A 14,427-nucleotide genomic window follows, 5' to 3' on the forward strand; every position below is an offset into this window, starting at 1 on the left:
AGCTGGATACATGGAACTACCACTGAAGCAAAGCAGCTGCTTTTTGTTGTTGGGTTGGGCTCTGGGAAGAATAAGGCTCCGTGCTTCAGGGAGTGAAACCACTTGTAAAAGTTCAGTGTCTGTGGCATAATCAACATGGGTGACAGAAATAAATTGTTTTTCACATTCGCGATAACGTCAGAAATTCCACCCCAGTGCTTCAGCAGAAATTGTGTATTGTGGCACGCTGGTAATTTCCACACTGAAGGAGTGTAGGGGCTGTGCAAAATAAACGTGTTACAGCCTCCCTGCTTCTGTGTGGTTGAGATCAATGCTTGAACCAAAAGTCTGGGTGCCAACATCATTGGTTTAAAACATGAAATCCTGAAATATTTCTAAGAACTGTTTATAAAATCTTTGCCAACTGCCTGTAAGTACCAATTGGAATATATAACTGTATATATGCTGTTACCATTTGTGTGCTGTTAAGTTTTCACTTGGTCAGGCAGCCTAATGCCTTCCCCACACCCTGGTCAAGCTGTAGATGTTCCAGTTTAGAGCAGAGGAGTTAGATTAGATGGATTGAGTGGTGGAACACTAATGCACAGGTGATCTACAAATGTGAAACGTGCTGTGGTTCAACAAACCAAGTAGATAAAGTTTCTTTGGTATGGAGGACAATGGCCACCACCCAAAATACTGTCCTAGGCATTGAAAAGCAAGTCTTGCTGCAGTGCCCCAGAAATAACTGAGTCAGACTACAGGAGTAATTTCTGAAACAACCTAACAACATGGGCCAACGTGCATGACAACGAGCACACATCCCATTCCCTATCATGCACAACCTCTGGAAAAACTGAGTGGCACAGGGACTGATAAAGACTATACTGACAGCCATAGGTGCAGAGACATTCAAACACTGGGACAACATTTAGCAAAAGCCATCTGGTTAGTCAAAACCTGGGGGTCTGCCAGCTCAGCCGGTCCTACCCTATCAAGCCTCCTGCATACTGATGAAGTTCCCAATGGTGCACAAAAAGAAGACACTGGTCAAGGCAGTTTAAGTGAATCCTGCCTTGGGTAAAAGCTAAGCCTAGTCACAGGAGTATATTGCTCAGGGACCAGGGTGCATGAATTAGGTGACACAGAACGATGGGGAAGTCCATAGCATATCTCAAGAAGATCCATGCTGGTAAGAACAGGCAGTAGCTTGAACTGCATGATGTCAGTTGCTAAGTGATACTACAGGCCATCATCACGATGGTTGTTATTTACCTTGTTAAATGTATTACAGTGAGAACCACTCAGGTTAAAGAACCAGAACTAGATCCAGTATGCAGTAACCCAGTGCTGTGAAATGTTCTTCCTGTACTGAATGACTGTGAGGATAGACTGAGCTCAACATCACAACTAATGCATTTCATGGACAATTTACATGAGTGGAAAATAAACTGTGGGAATGATGTGGATGTGGATATATCAAGGTAAAAGTAATTACTAAGAACGTATAAAACATTAAAGGGCCTGAGCAAGACACAAATGGTATGGAAAAAGAGGTACAGAGAGCCTTAATTCCAGCTGAGACAGGGTTGCTTTTCAGAGCAAAAGGTAAGATGCCACATTTTAATTTTAGAAGAAAAAAAAGCAGATAACACACTGACATTTTTAGTTAAAGCTGAGGTACAGAGTCAAGAAAGTTTTAGTTGTCATAGCTTCTCCAATGGCCCAGCAGAATCCTAAACTGGTCAAAGGGAAATTTATTCCATAGCATATAACATCATGCAGAAAGTCTGAAAAAAAAAAAGCAGTAGGCAGGCTGGCACACGTTCTGTATCAGAAATTGCTTGCAGAGCACTTATTCTACATAAATTTATATTAACGACTTAGCCTTTTATTTTCCACTTCCTTTTCTCTATTTCAGAAAACAGATAATGTCTCAAGCCATGAACTGAACTTATTTTTTTTTTCTTCCCCCCTCCACAGATGCCAAGAAAATGAGCTACCTGCATGGTTAAAGAAACAAAAACACCAGAAAAAAAAAGGTCATCCTCTCAGAAGGTGCAAAATAATCAAAAAAGGAATGGGAGGAAAAAAAGAAACAGCAGCAGACATAACACAGATACCAGTCACAGGGGATCAGGAACCTATATCCATCCATGAGCACATCTGCTTCAGCAAATAGAGCAGAGGAAATACCCAGCACCTGATAAACAACACTGAAAAAACCCAATGGGAGAAGAATAGAGAAAAGTCACCCTGCAAGCAGAGAGAGTAGATACAGTTAGCAAAACCTCCTATTCAAAAGAGAGGAAGAAGAACAGCCCAGGTTCCTTGGGGAAGATCGACAAAATCCAATTGAAAACCACTAACTTGAAAGAAATAATAATAAAAACAATAACAAACGACATAAATAATAGCAAACAACTGAGAGTAAAACACATTTAATAAAAAAGCAGGTAAAAGGCTGTACAGGGCTGCCAAAAATTTCTCATTGCCCTTTTTAATGCCAAGACCTTGAACCAACACACAGCTACAGCTAACATTATACGACTATCCGGCTCCCTTTCATGCTTCTTGTCACACATTTCCATGCACCACTCCTTTTTTCTGCAGCAGCTCCTGAAACCAAAAAAGGTCGCCATCAGACCTGAGCAGCACCACCACCTCCACCAGCTGCAATCCAGGAACCCAACGTCCCCAGGGAGCTCTGCACACAGCCACCCAGACAAGGAAGACTTGACATCCCCCACCCCCAATTCATCCCAGCAAAAAGCAACTTAGAGCAGCTTTTCTCACCACACTGACACACCATGGAGTGGAATCTCTAAAAGGCCCAGGACACAGACACCCCCCTGAGTACAGGGGGGCCGTCAGAACACACCTCACCAAGCACGCACAAAAAGCACAGCCCTGCCTACAGGACAGTACCCCGCGCCTCACCTTTTCCACACAGCCCCACAGAGCACGAGGTTCCCGCCAATGACTGAGGCACAGCCAGCCCGCCCAGCTGCGGCACAACAACACGTCTTCGGGAGCCACCTCAACCCACACAGCAGGGAGGTCACCCCAACCACAAAGCAGCACCTCAACCTGCACCCTCTATCAGGCCAGGGAGGGGTTATTCCCACCAACTGGATGGCTAGAGCAGCCAGCTGCAGCACTGCAGACACCCCAGACCTGATTATAGGCAAGGTGGGCTGCTCCGGGGACAAGCCCAGATCGGGTTAATCATGCACTGATGTTCGGTTGGTACCATGGGTACACTCCCCATTAGAAGACTCCATCACCTTAAGCTCATACCTAAGGCAAATGCAGAGATCACTTGTGAAGAGATCTCTGTCACAGTGCGCAACTCACAGTCTAACACTATTTTCTCTAGCCTCCTTTTCTTGGCTTGCTGCTTTATTCAGAGCCTGACCAGCGTGGGCAAGGCGTCTGGAAGAGCGGCCAGGTACAGCTGGTGTGATGCTGACAGGTTGAGGAGCTGGCAGTTTGGAGATAGCTCCATTTGGAGCTGACAATTGAGATAGTTTTGAGCTTTCATGGAATCAGACAGTTGTTTGAGTTGGAAGGGATCAACTTCCCTGCAACGGAAGGGGACAGCTGCATCCAGATCAGGGTGCTCAGAGCCCGGTGCAGCCTGACCTTGGATGTCTTCAGGGACAGGGCATCCACCAACTCTCTTGGAGACCTGTTCTGTTTATCAAAAAAAAAAAAACAAAAAAAAAACATTTTTTTTACATCCAGTTGTCAATTTTGACTGTGCATCAGAAAATTTCTAACACTTACATTTTTTTACTCTAACATTTCTGTTCTCCCCATATGCTAGGGAGAATGTTTGCTTTATCGCATGGGAAGGGAGTTAATGGTTTTGGTATGCGATGATAGTCAGTACCCTTAGGCACACATTCATAAAACATGTCATGGACATCACTGTAGTGCCATACAAGGCTAGTTACATGAGAGGGGCTGTTTGTTGGTAAATCCAACTCTCATTTGTGCCCATAAAGCACAGGAATCCTGCAGGGAAGTCTCAAGACAGAAGTTATCAGTAGATAGAAGAAGGCCTTGCTACAGAATTTACTGCAGTTTAACAAGCATGAGTAAATGAATATTTTAGTGTGACACAAAATCCAACTAATATCTAGGAGAGAGGCATTGGGCAGGAAATAACTGAACAACACAAGGGCTTGTGCAACATCTACTCTACACTGCACAACCCTGTGGCTGGACAGGGAGGTCTTCCTGATCTTGTTAGAGGGATACGACAGGAAAATTCAGCCCAGAACACCTTCTGTTTGTACATCAGTGTAAACTATGGACAAAAGGAACAACTGCCTGCTGGTCAGCAGGAAGAAACAAAAAGAAGAAAAGCAAAAGAAGCACAGCCAAGAAGTTAAAGACAGGAGGTGTCTCTATAGAACTATGAGTCATGAGAAGGCACTATAAATATGTGCCATTAATATTCTGGAGCGGGCAGGATTGTGCAGGACTCTAGTGCTGCTAATTGCAGAAGCTGATGTTGAGTCCTGAATGTCCCTTGCTGAATGCTGTTCTAGGCAGGGGGCAATTGTTTGACAGTGGGTTTTGCATCTGAGCTGTTTTTGTATTACTATTGAAACATGTTGGCTATCAGCTGAAATCAGGTGTCCATCTCCTGCAACCTGCTGCTGATGATAGGATAGCTTTGAGCCCAGATTGCTTTCAGGTGAAACAGGACAGGCTTTAGAAAAAGATAATGTGGGTTTTGTTCAGTTGATTAGAAATTAGGGCACACATTCCCAAACTCTGGAAGACGAGCTGGCTTGTGATGAGCCTCAAAGCTGTATCTGTGAGCCCTCAGTGAGGAACATCAGCTTGTATTCCCTAGTGAGCTGTGATGGTTTGAAGGCAAAGAGAACATTTTTGTTTCCTAATAATTGCTACAGAGAGAACGTTAGTTTTGGTCTCTCTCTGTGTTAGGCTTATACAAGAACTTGACTCTTCAGCTCTAATTTTTCTTTGAATAGATTTTGTGAGGCTGCAGGCTGACCCAAAAGCCCTCAGCAAGCAGAAGAAAAATGCTACTGCCAACAGCTCAGTGATTGCCTATGGCAGCCCAGCAGTGTTCTGAGCAGCAGGAACATCTGAGTGCCAGCTTGGGCGCCCGCTGCTGCCCATCTCCACTACCTAATTGGCAGAAAACTCTGTAATTGCTGCATGTCAATGGCACCAAGAGTTCAATGCAGAAATCAAACGGGGGCAAATTAAATGACTGTATGTACATGGCAGGTACACGCTTCTAGCAAGAGAGCCAAAGGCTGTGCACCTTTCAGCAAATGAACTATAAAGCACATTCCTAACACATGCATAACTGCCAGAATGCAAATGTAATGACCTCAGAAAATATTGATGAGCAAGGAGTCTGGCATGAATTAAGTACCTTGTGGTATCATGGCATGGGCAGGGAAACATTTGCTTTCCTGTGTGGAGTATTTATGAGATACATCTTGACCTTTAAGATCAGGCATAAATTCCTCTCTGCTTAAAAGAGGAAAGTACGCTTCTAGCTCTGCTGTTTTCCCATATGGAGAGACCAGGACAGAGCACTGGGACTGAAAAACAAAAGGAAAAGCCTGAGAATTTTTATAAACAAATGAAAGGAAAGGCAACATTGGAGTTACTTTCACACTGATACCTTTCTGCATTGGTTTATCACAGCACTGTTTTACCCTGGTCAAGCTGCTGTTTTGGGATTGGCCTTTTCCTGCTCTTCACTTGGTTACCCCATTGAACGAGAAGAGCTATCATTGACCATCATGGTCAGTGTGCCTCAGCAATGTCCAGGACTGGTCTACAACTTCTGCAAGTACAACAGCAGCCTACACAAAGCTAAGAGCTAAGACTCCTGTCTGTCCAGGCCTTCTGACAGCTGTCAGGCAGTGACTAGAGCATGTTAACTCCACAGCCTTTTCCTAACTAACCATACGAAAATCTTCAGAGGCACCTCTCAGTGAAGTGCACAAGGCACATCCAAGGTTTATCCCTTTTGATTCACGTAACCCCTCTATATGGCATTTTGCCTAGGCTCTCACACCTTTCCTCTGCTGCATCATCTTGTTTGCCACTTGACTGCAGACTCACAGAAGAGCAGCCAAAACATGAGTGACTTCAAAGCAGTCGTGCCAGCCTGCCCTATAAATAATGCATGGAGATCTTTTGTAGTGGTGAATTTTGCTTCTGAGTCGTAAACAGTGTTATCTTTCCGATTTCTGCCTTCTGCTGCAGCCTTCCTGTAACCCTCTAGAATTAAAGTTATGCAAACAGCAGATTTGAAGCATATTTTTTTTCTAGGAGCTCAGCTACCCACCAAATGGTTCATACTACTCACTGACTTCACAGAAGAGCAGTTCTGCTTTTGAGGTAACAGCTGTGGAGCTGCTGCTGAAAGACATCAGTAGAGAAAAGGCCTTGAACTGTAACAGTACTGCAGTGCTTGGAGAGAAAGGATCTATTTTTCCACTTTGCTTATGAAAAAAACAAACAAACAAACAAACAAAAAAACACCAACCAACCAAACAAAAAAGCGCCAGTCTTTAAATGCTAGCAAGTCAGGAGTAGAAATTCTAAGATCAAGTCAGACATTTTCCTATAAGGCAAAATCCAATTACCTCAGATTGGTGACTTACAGATAGGTGCTGAGCCAATACAGCAGGATGCAAATAATTGCTGAGAAATGTATGTGTGCAAACCTCTTCTGTAAGACAAACACAAAAGTGTAAGACTTGTAAATTTAAGAGCTGTTGTCCCATTAAACCTTTTGCTTTGCTTGTGGAGACAGAGAGCCTTCTGAAAAATCATTCTAGCCAGCAAAACAGTGATTACTCCAGGAAATTCAAGTGTCCACTTTCATGCCTGAGAGATCCCCAGAGTGGAAAGAATACACAGCTCATCATAAGGTCTGAACTGAGGCTCAGTGCCTTTATAATGGTACCAAGAGTGCTAATGCAGACAATGAGTGCCTGAGAAAGAACCCATGCCTTCTGTGCAACAGCATGACAGATAGTAAAAGCAAGGGTGATAATAGGTTAAAAATAATGCCATGCAAACCTCCATCAGCTGAGTGATATTTATATAGATGCCTGCCAGATCCAGAAGCACACAGAGGAGTACTTTCTTCAACCAACTTGGTCTTGCAGGCTCCCAGGCTGAACACAGAGGAAAGGCAGCACACTTGGTTTCTCAGAATGCCAGAGGGATCACTTGAACAAAGGGATCCACTTTTTGCTCTTACCACCCTCTGTTCTGCCTTGAGAGGCAGATTGCTGCCACTCTTGCTGTAGAGAAACTGAGAAACTGTAACAACCCAACCTTCCTGACTAAATAAGCACCATATTTCCCAATATGTGAGGTGTACTAGGATGGAAGGTGCAGCTCCTCTCTACCATTAACAGGAACATCTTACTCTCCTAGAACCACAGAAGCTGGTTCCTCCTCCTCTTTCTCAGGTTGTTGCAAAGCAACATCACAGGGTAGAAGTGCTCTGAACTGTAGGTTCCATCCTTCTTCTTCCTTCCACTTCTGTAGGGATAGCATTGGCCATGGAAGCGGCAGCTTGGGGAGCATTGGCTGCTGGCAGTCTCTCCTTTCTTTTCCATTTCCATGTCTCCAGTTTTCCGTGTCCCAGGCTGGCACCACACACTGTGCAGTGTATATGCCAGTTTAGCTGAAGACACTAACAAACTGCAGTTACATGTACAAGCAATGTGGCTGATAAATTATGACTGCTTCATGTCCTGAAGGTCTAGGCTTCACTAATCTCATTGCTGACATTCTGTTTACATGGTACTTCACCTCCTGAACACTTCCCACCTATCCCAGGAACAGTTTGGCACCAGGGTACAATTGCTTGCAGCACTTTCCTCTGCACTTTTTATACCTTCTCCAGCACAATGGATCAGTAAGAGGTTTGTTATTTGCATCATTATTTAGGCAGAAGTCAATAGAATATTGTCAACTTGAAAAATCACGTTCCTAGATGAAAGTATAAGTTGTTGGATGCTGAGAAGTTTTCATGTTCTTGACACACTTGTCAGTTCGCTGCACAAATCTCTGTTACTTCCTTGCTACTTCCCTTCGTGCTCTCCAGCTCAGTCTTTACCACCACTGTTAGACTCTTCCTAGGAAGTAATGTCAAAAACTAATACAAACTAATTATTAGAACTGTGGAAAATTATATTTAAGAAAAGCTTCCATTTCTAATGGCATGAATTTTCATTATCACATATAGCTGTGCTTTCCTTGGGCATTTTCTAGCAGTGACTCTTAGCCACAAAAGAAAAAAGCTCCGAAATACCATGATTGAAAGTGTGCTAAACCTTATTGACAAGGAAATATCAAGGCTTTGGAGGACTGCAGAACAGAAGCCTATGGAGAAAGAGATACATTATGTATAAGAATACACTAGAGTATAGCCAAAGGGAGAAGTAAGTAGACCTGAACAAGTGTGACAAAGAAGAGGCTTCTAGACTGGTTGCTTACATCCCTGTTGAAATCTGATGCAGAGAACTGATCAAGAAGCTGAAATCAATGAAAGACGACTCACAGGTTTTACACAGCAATGAGTCTCTTTAAATCAGCTGGATGGATGGGAAAGTGACAGGCTGGGGAAAGACGTGGCTGCTCGCTTTCTGTTACAAATTAGTAGGAACCGGGTTTTTAAAATCCCCGAGGGACTTAGGAAGAAGTGAAATGTAACTTTACTGTCATAAAAACTCGCAGGTTACTGTGAAACTGCATGAAGTTAACAGATGCATGGAAATGAAGCAATCGTTAGCAAATAGGGAATTTCAGCCTGGACTGCTGCACGCACGTGGCAAGCAGATTTAGAAGGTACAGGAAAGACTTTGAGGTCCGAGTTTAGTCCAGACCTTGACAAAAGCAAATAAGCAAACAAACAAAAATTTCAAAGCAAAAATAAAACACTAGCCAGTCTGAGGCTGGCAACTGGATTTGTACGGCCACAGCCAAAAGGCTTTCTCATACAGTTCAAATTCTCTAGTGACCTTAGTAGTGCTTTGGTTTGGGGCGGTCACATGTGCTTTGGTGAGAAGCTCCTCGTGTTTCAGACACCTAGCTCCACTAAGGAGCTTACTCACCATTATCTTAAAAGTGAGGTGTTGTTTCATAATTAGTACAGTTTAATCCAGGCATGTCCAACCTGTGTCCCACTGACCACTGGCCTGCAGCCACGCCTTGCCATCATGGGTACATTTGTGAACAATTATTGTCCAGCGTGAAGCACAGGAAGAGTAGAATTCCATCAAAAATCTCTGATGAGCACCTTGAGAACTCACTAAGATTTGCCACCGCTGCCATTGAACCAGACTGACGCATTAGCTTCAAAAAAAAAAAAAGGTAAAATATCCCACTACTTTTTTGTTTTTGTTGCTGTCTTTTTAAAATGTTTTAATAAAAGGCATTAAAAAGTAAAATGTTTTGCTATTTATATACATGAACCGTATTATATATCTTATGAGGGCTGCTCCGAAAGTAATGCATCCTATTTTATTATGTTGTCCCATGACATCAGAGGCAGATGTTGGTGGGACAGCAGTAAGGGTTGAACGTTCTATTAAATGTTGCTGTACGACAGATGGCAGCAAAGGGGCAGTCCGACTAAATGGTGTCTAGAAATGCATATGGAGCAATGGTTTGTCACTGAATTCCTTCAAAGGGAAAAAATGGCACCCACTGACATCCACTGACACTTGCTGAAAATTGGTGACACTTGCTGAAAATTGATGGAGACCAAAGAGTGGATGTGAGCACAGTGAGGCAGTGGGTGGTGTGTTCCAGCAGGGGTGATGACGACAGTAGCAACCTCCACTGGTGCAGATCATTATGAGTGTAGCATGCAGGCTCTTGTTTATCACTGGAGAAAATGCATAGCAAATGGTGGTGACTGTGTTGGAAAAAAAAAAAAGTGTTTTGTTATCTGAGAATTTGCTATTCAGTACTGTTACTGTGTTCTTTGTATTGGTCATATTTTCCATGGACGTAATTAGGAGGCATTACTTTCAGAGCAACCTCTGTTGATGTGGCCTAAGGCAATTCCTCTTCACTCAGTGTGGCCCAGGCAAGCCAAAAGGTTGGACTCCCATGGTTCAATCCATCCCAGAAGACCACTCCCTGCATCCCAATCAGGTGACTGCCTGGCTGTGCTTTCCAGATACTGTATGAAACAAATGATTTAAGTTCTAGCAAAGTCACACATGCCACCATTTTAACCTGCAATAAAAGAGAGAGTAATTGTTTTCCAAGAGGACTGATATGCTTAACACAACTTAAAAGCCACTGTAATCTACTTGACTCCTTTCTTCCCTGCCTCTTCACGCTTCCTCAGAGTCCTGCTGGGGTTCCCAGCTCATCACACAGGAGGACTGAGCTCCCCTTTATGATCTGCTGGTTCTTGCTCTGCAGGACACCCCCAGGAGAGAAGAGCTGTTCTGTGAATTTAGCTGGCCTAACTCTGCAGCTCAGTGACAGTGTGAAATTAAGAGTCCCATGGCACTCTTTTTAAGCTGGAAAAATCTGCTGGAAGCCACATTCAAATCTGCTTTCCTGTTCTTGTTAGTGCCTATACTACACAGTCCCAAACAATTGCTCTTGAGATGCTGTTTGTAAAAACAGTGTTTGGGTAGTCTGCGCACCATGCTTCCATCTGGAGCAGATTTTTTTTCTGCAGTTTCAACCACTTGGAGATATAATGGACCCAACTGTCATGGCTTGAATAATGGCACCATCAAATAAGGAGCAAAACTCACTGACTGATGAATCCCAAAGAGCACTGAGCCCTTCAGATCCAATTCTGCAAAGCTGTTAAATACGGATGTACGTTGTTTTAAGTAAGCTATTACAGCACCTTGCAAGATTTATTATTAGTACACCAAAGTCACAAACTGATTGCTAGTATGGGCAAAACTGAAACAGTCATTACAGAAATTGTATTTAGAGGTATTACATCTGGAGCACTGTATCTTGGCTCACTGTTCCATTCACTTTACCTGGCAATCTCCCTGCTGTTGTACCTGTTCATCAATATCCCATGGACAGCTATCCTGTTTTGTTTTTCAAGCAAAACTTGTTAAAACATCTCAAAATTCAAAGGATTGTAAGATAACAGCTAGGACCATTGAGCTCCACTGCTACACCCCCAGGAAACATTTGATAAGCCATCTGGTATGTGCAAAAGCAGTATTTGCTTTTCTTTGTCAGGCACAACAAAATACAATTAAACCAATATCTTCAGGTCTATCTCAAAATGTAATGAGTGACTGGATGTAGGAGCAAACTCTGCCTGATTCACCAGATCAAATCCATCACTAACTGAGCTCTGAGAAAGTCAATAAAGTTCTGTGACTACAGACTGCAGGGATCTCTGCAGTAGAACAGAACTTTTCATGCTTGATATACTCTAACAACCTATCTCAGCTATCTGGGTTTACCAGCTTTTCACTTAAAAAAAAAAAAAAATCTGCAATATTTGGTGCTGTAATCAGAGGTTAGATTGATTTAAAGTTCGAAAATTGACACTAAATTAACAGAACAAAATAGATGCATTTATTTCAACCTCTTCTTTTTATAAAAGTCCTATGATTTCTCCCACGGTGCTTGTGCTTTTGGACTCCTTGATTTGGCTGTAACCCGACAGGTTTCTGTGAATGACAGTGAGGCTGTTAACATGGTGGTTCCCATATGATTTAATCATAGTCATGCGAACAAGATAATATAGCATCAAACTGCATTTATGTCTGATCGTGCCTTGCAAACAAAAATGCGCTAGCATCATGCTGGGATCATCCCCAATTGTCAGTATGGCCATCTCAAGGTGAAACGTAGCATAGAGCAGTTAATGTCAAATCCTACAAGGATGGGGCTCTATTAAAGGCTGCTGGAAGCCAGCTCACAGCAGGGGAATGCCCTTCCTAAGGGGTCAAGCCCAGGTACCTTCAGCAAAAAAGTAACTTTGGAGCCCCATTCCCACAGGATGTGAAGCCTGCCTACCTCTCATTAACACACTGGTGCTGGCTCACAGACTACAGAGATAGGCACCACTGTTCAGGTCTTAAGGTCTCAACCTCCTGTTCCAACTTTATGCTTGCTTTATAAAGGCCAGGTCCTCAGCATGGTGACAGCAGACCTGTCTGTCTTCTACCCTGAGATTCTGCATAAAAGTGGCCATTTTGTCCGCTGCCTTGCATGGGCTATTCTAGGGCCTGCAAAATGGGACCTTGTCAAGGGCACACAGAGTAGAACCCTGGGTAGTCAGGTCATGGGTTGTGAAGTTTCTTCCTCTTTCATGTTCATAGAGCTGTACTTACAGATTAGACAGGTCTGCTTATTAGCACCCTGCGCTGACAGTCTGTCCCTGCAAATGACATTCTCTTTGAATTGCAAACTCTTCATGGGTCCACCTGACCTCTAAAGGTCTTCTGGATTCCCATTCCCTGCTTTTAATGAATTACAGTGAGGTTTGGATCGTAAGAACTGCAATAGCTCTGTCTTTCAGAAGAGCTGTTTCCTGGTGGATGACCAGACGGGCCCTTAGAAGAGAAAGCTGAGTGCGTGCGTCTGCAGCCTGCAGGCAGTTTGGGTTTCAAGGAATGACAGACTGTTTTAATAGACAGGCATTCTGACACGCATGAGCCCTCATCTTTCTCCTAGGACAAGAAGCTATATGATTGGATAAAAATGACTCTGCATGCTATCGAGATATCAGCACCTACTTCAGATACAGCAGCACCTACTCCAGTTACAGCCCTCTGCTCTCCATCTTTAATATACAGCCAGACAACTCCATACCAGCCAGTGTGCCAAGCTTCTCCCTGGTCAGGATTAAAGGTGTCCATGCTATCAGATTCCTCGAGTGAGGCGCTGGCAGCCCATCTTCCCAGGCACTGTGTGCAGCTCACAAATTACTTTGTCAGTGGAGTTCTTCTCAGATGAGCCACTCAGTCACCCCAGCAGAAGCTGCTGGATGCTTTCTCCAGTTTGGCAGTGATAGAGTAGTGTATGCAGGTGTTTGTCAGCCATGCCTGGAAAGCCTCACAACAGCTTATTCCATGCTCCAAACATGATAATAAAATGTCTGCTGGTATATGCGAGGTATCTGGTGGCCTTTCATGTATAAACGTCAGTTCTAAATGGAAACTAACCTTGAGGAGGCAATACAAAACCTTTCTCTTGTGTCAGGTACAATGAAAATTTTAAATGGACAAGGTATAAATCAGACCTCAAGTCAAAGGGAAAGCAACAAGATGCATTTTTTCCTAAGTTTACTGTGTTTATCTTCCCAGCCAGTAGCTACTAGTCTGATTTTTTTCTCAAGTGTTGCATGTTTGCGCTTGTTCTTAGAGAGCTGGCCAAGGTCCAGTACCCATTAAATCCATTGAGTCTTCATTTACTCTCAAGTCCAGATCCTCTCAACAACTGTTTAAATATGACTAATTCAAACTTATCGCAATAAAATTGTTTCAGCTATATAACTGTATGTATGGGAAACAGCTAATTATTTGCAATAAAGAATGTGTTAAATTTTGCAACTGTTTTCTTGTTGATGTTGGGTTTTTGTTTTTGTTTTTTTTTGCATAGTAATGAAATATTCTGGAGAATCACAATTATTCAGTGCATTATTGGGCACAGAGTACTTGCTCCATTGCAGGCAATGTACAGCCGTCTTGTTACAAAAGCTTATGTTGAGACATGTACCGAATCTGGGCTCTGAACAGATCAGAGCTCAAAAAATTCCTGGTTTCTAAATTCTTTGGACCTACACCACACACAACTGCTCCTTTATGTAAGCTTTATGTGTTTTAGTCTGCCATACATTCGACGCCCACATACACCTGAGTTGCAAGACCCAGGCACAGTTTTTCAAGCAACTTAAAAAAAAGAATTAAATATTGGAAAATATAGGCTTGTTAGAATCTGATCGATATGGATTTACAAACAATGTATAGATCCATAGTTTTACCTCAGTTTCTTTTTTTATTAATATGGAATGAAATCTGATATGACAAGAGCCTGTCATCCTGACTCCATCTATAACGTATGGAATACTACAAGCACGCTGCTGTATCAAGAGCTAGGAAGAAACATCCATTCTCGGTAACCACTGCTGCAGATAGCATCTATCTTTTGTACTTTCGTGCTTTGAGGATGATGGAATACTTTCTGCACAAATGCTAGACTTCTATTTGTTATTTCACATCATCAATTTGTTATTTCACGCTGTCAGTTCTTAAACAACAGATAACACTTCATCTTGAAGCCAGCTCTTGATCGGCTTGAGAAACACAATAATATAGGATCCAAATTCTTTAACACTGAGCCTGCTGATGTTGGGACAGGGCACAGGAGCTCTGCTTTCCCCAGGAAAATCTTTTACAATACAGCAAGGAAATCCAA

Source organism: Phasianus colchicus, chromosome 4, assembly GCF_987193195.1.
Source record: "Phasianus colchicus chromosome 4, bPhaCol1.hap1.1, whole genome shotgun sequence".
Lineage (NCBI taxonomy): Eukaryota > Metazoa > Chordata > Aves > Galliformes > Phasianidae > Phasianus > Phasianus colchicus.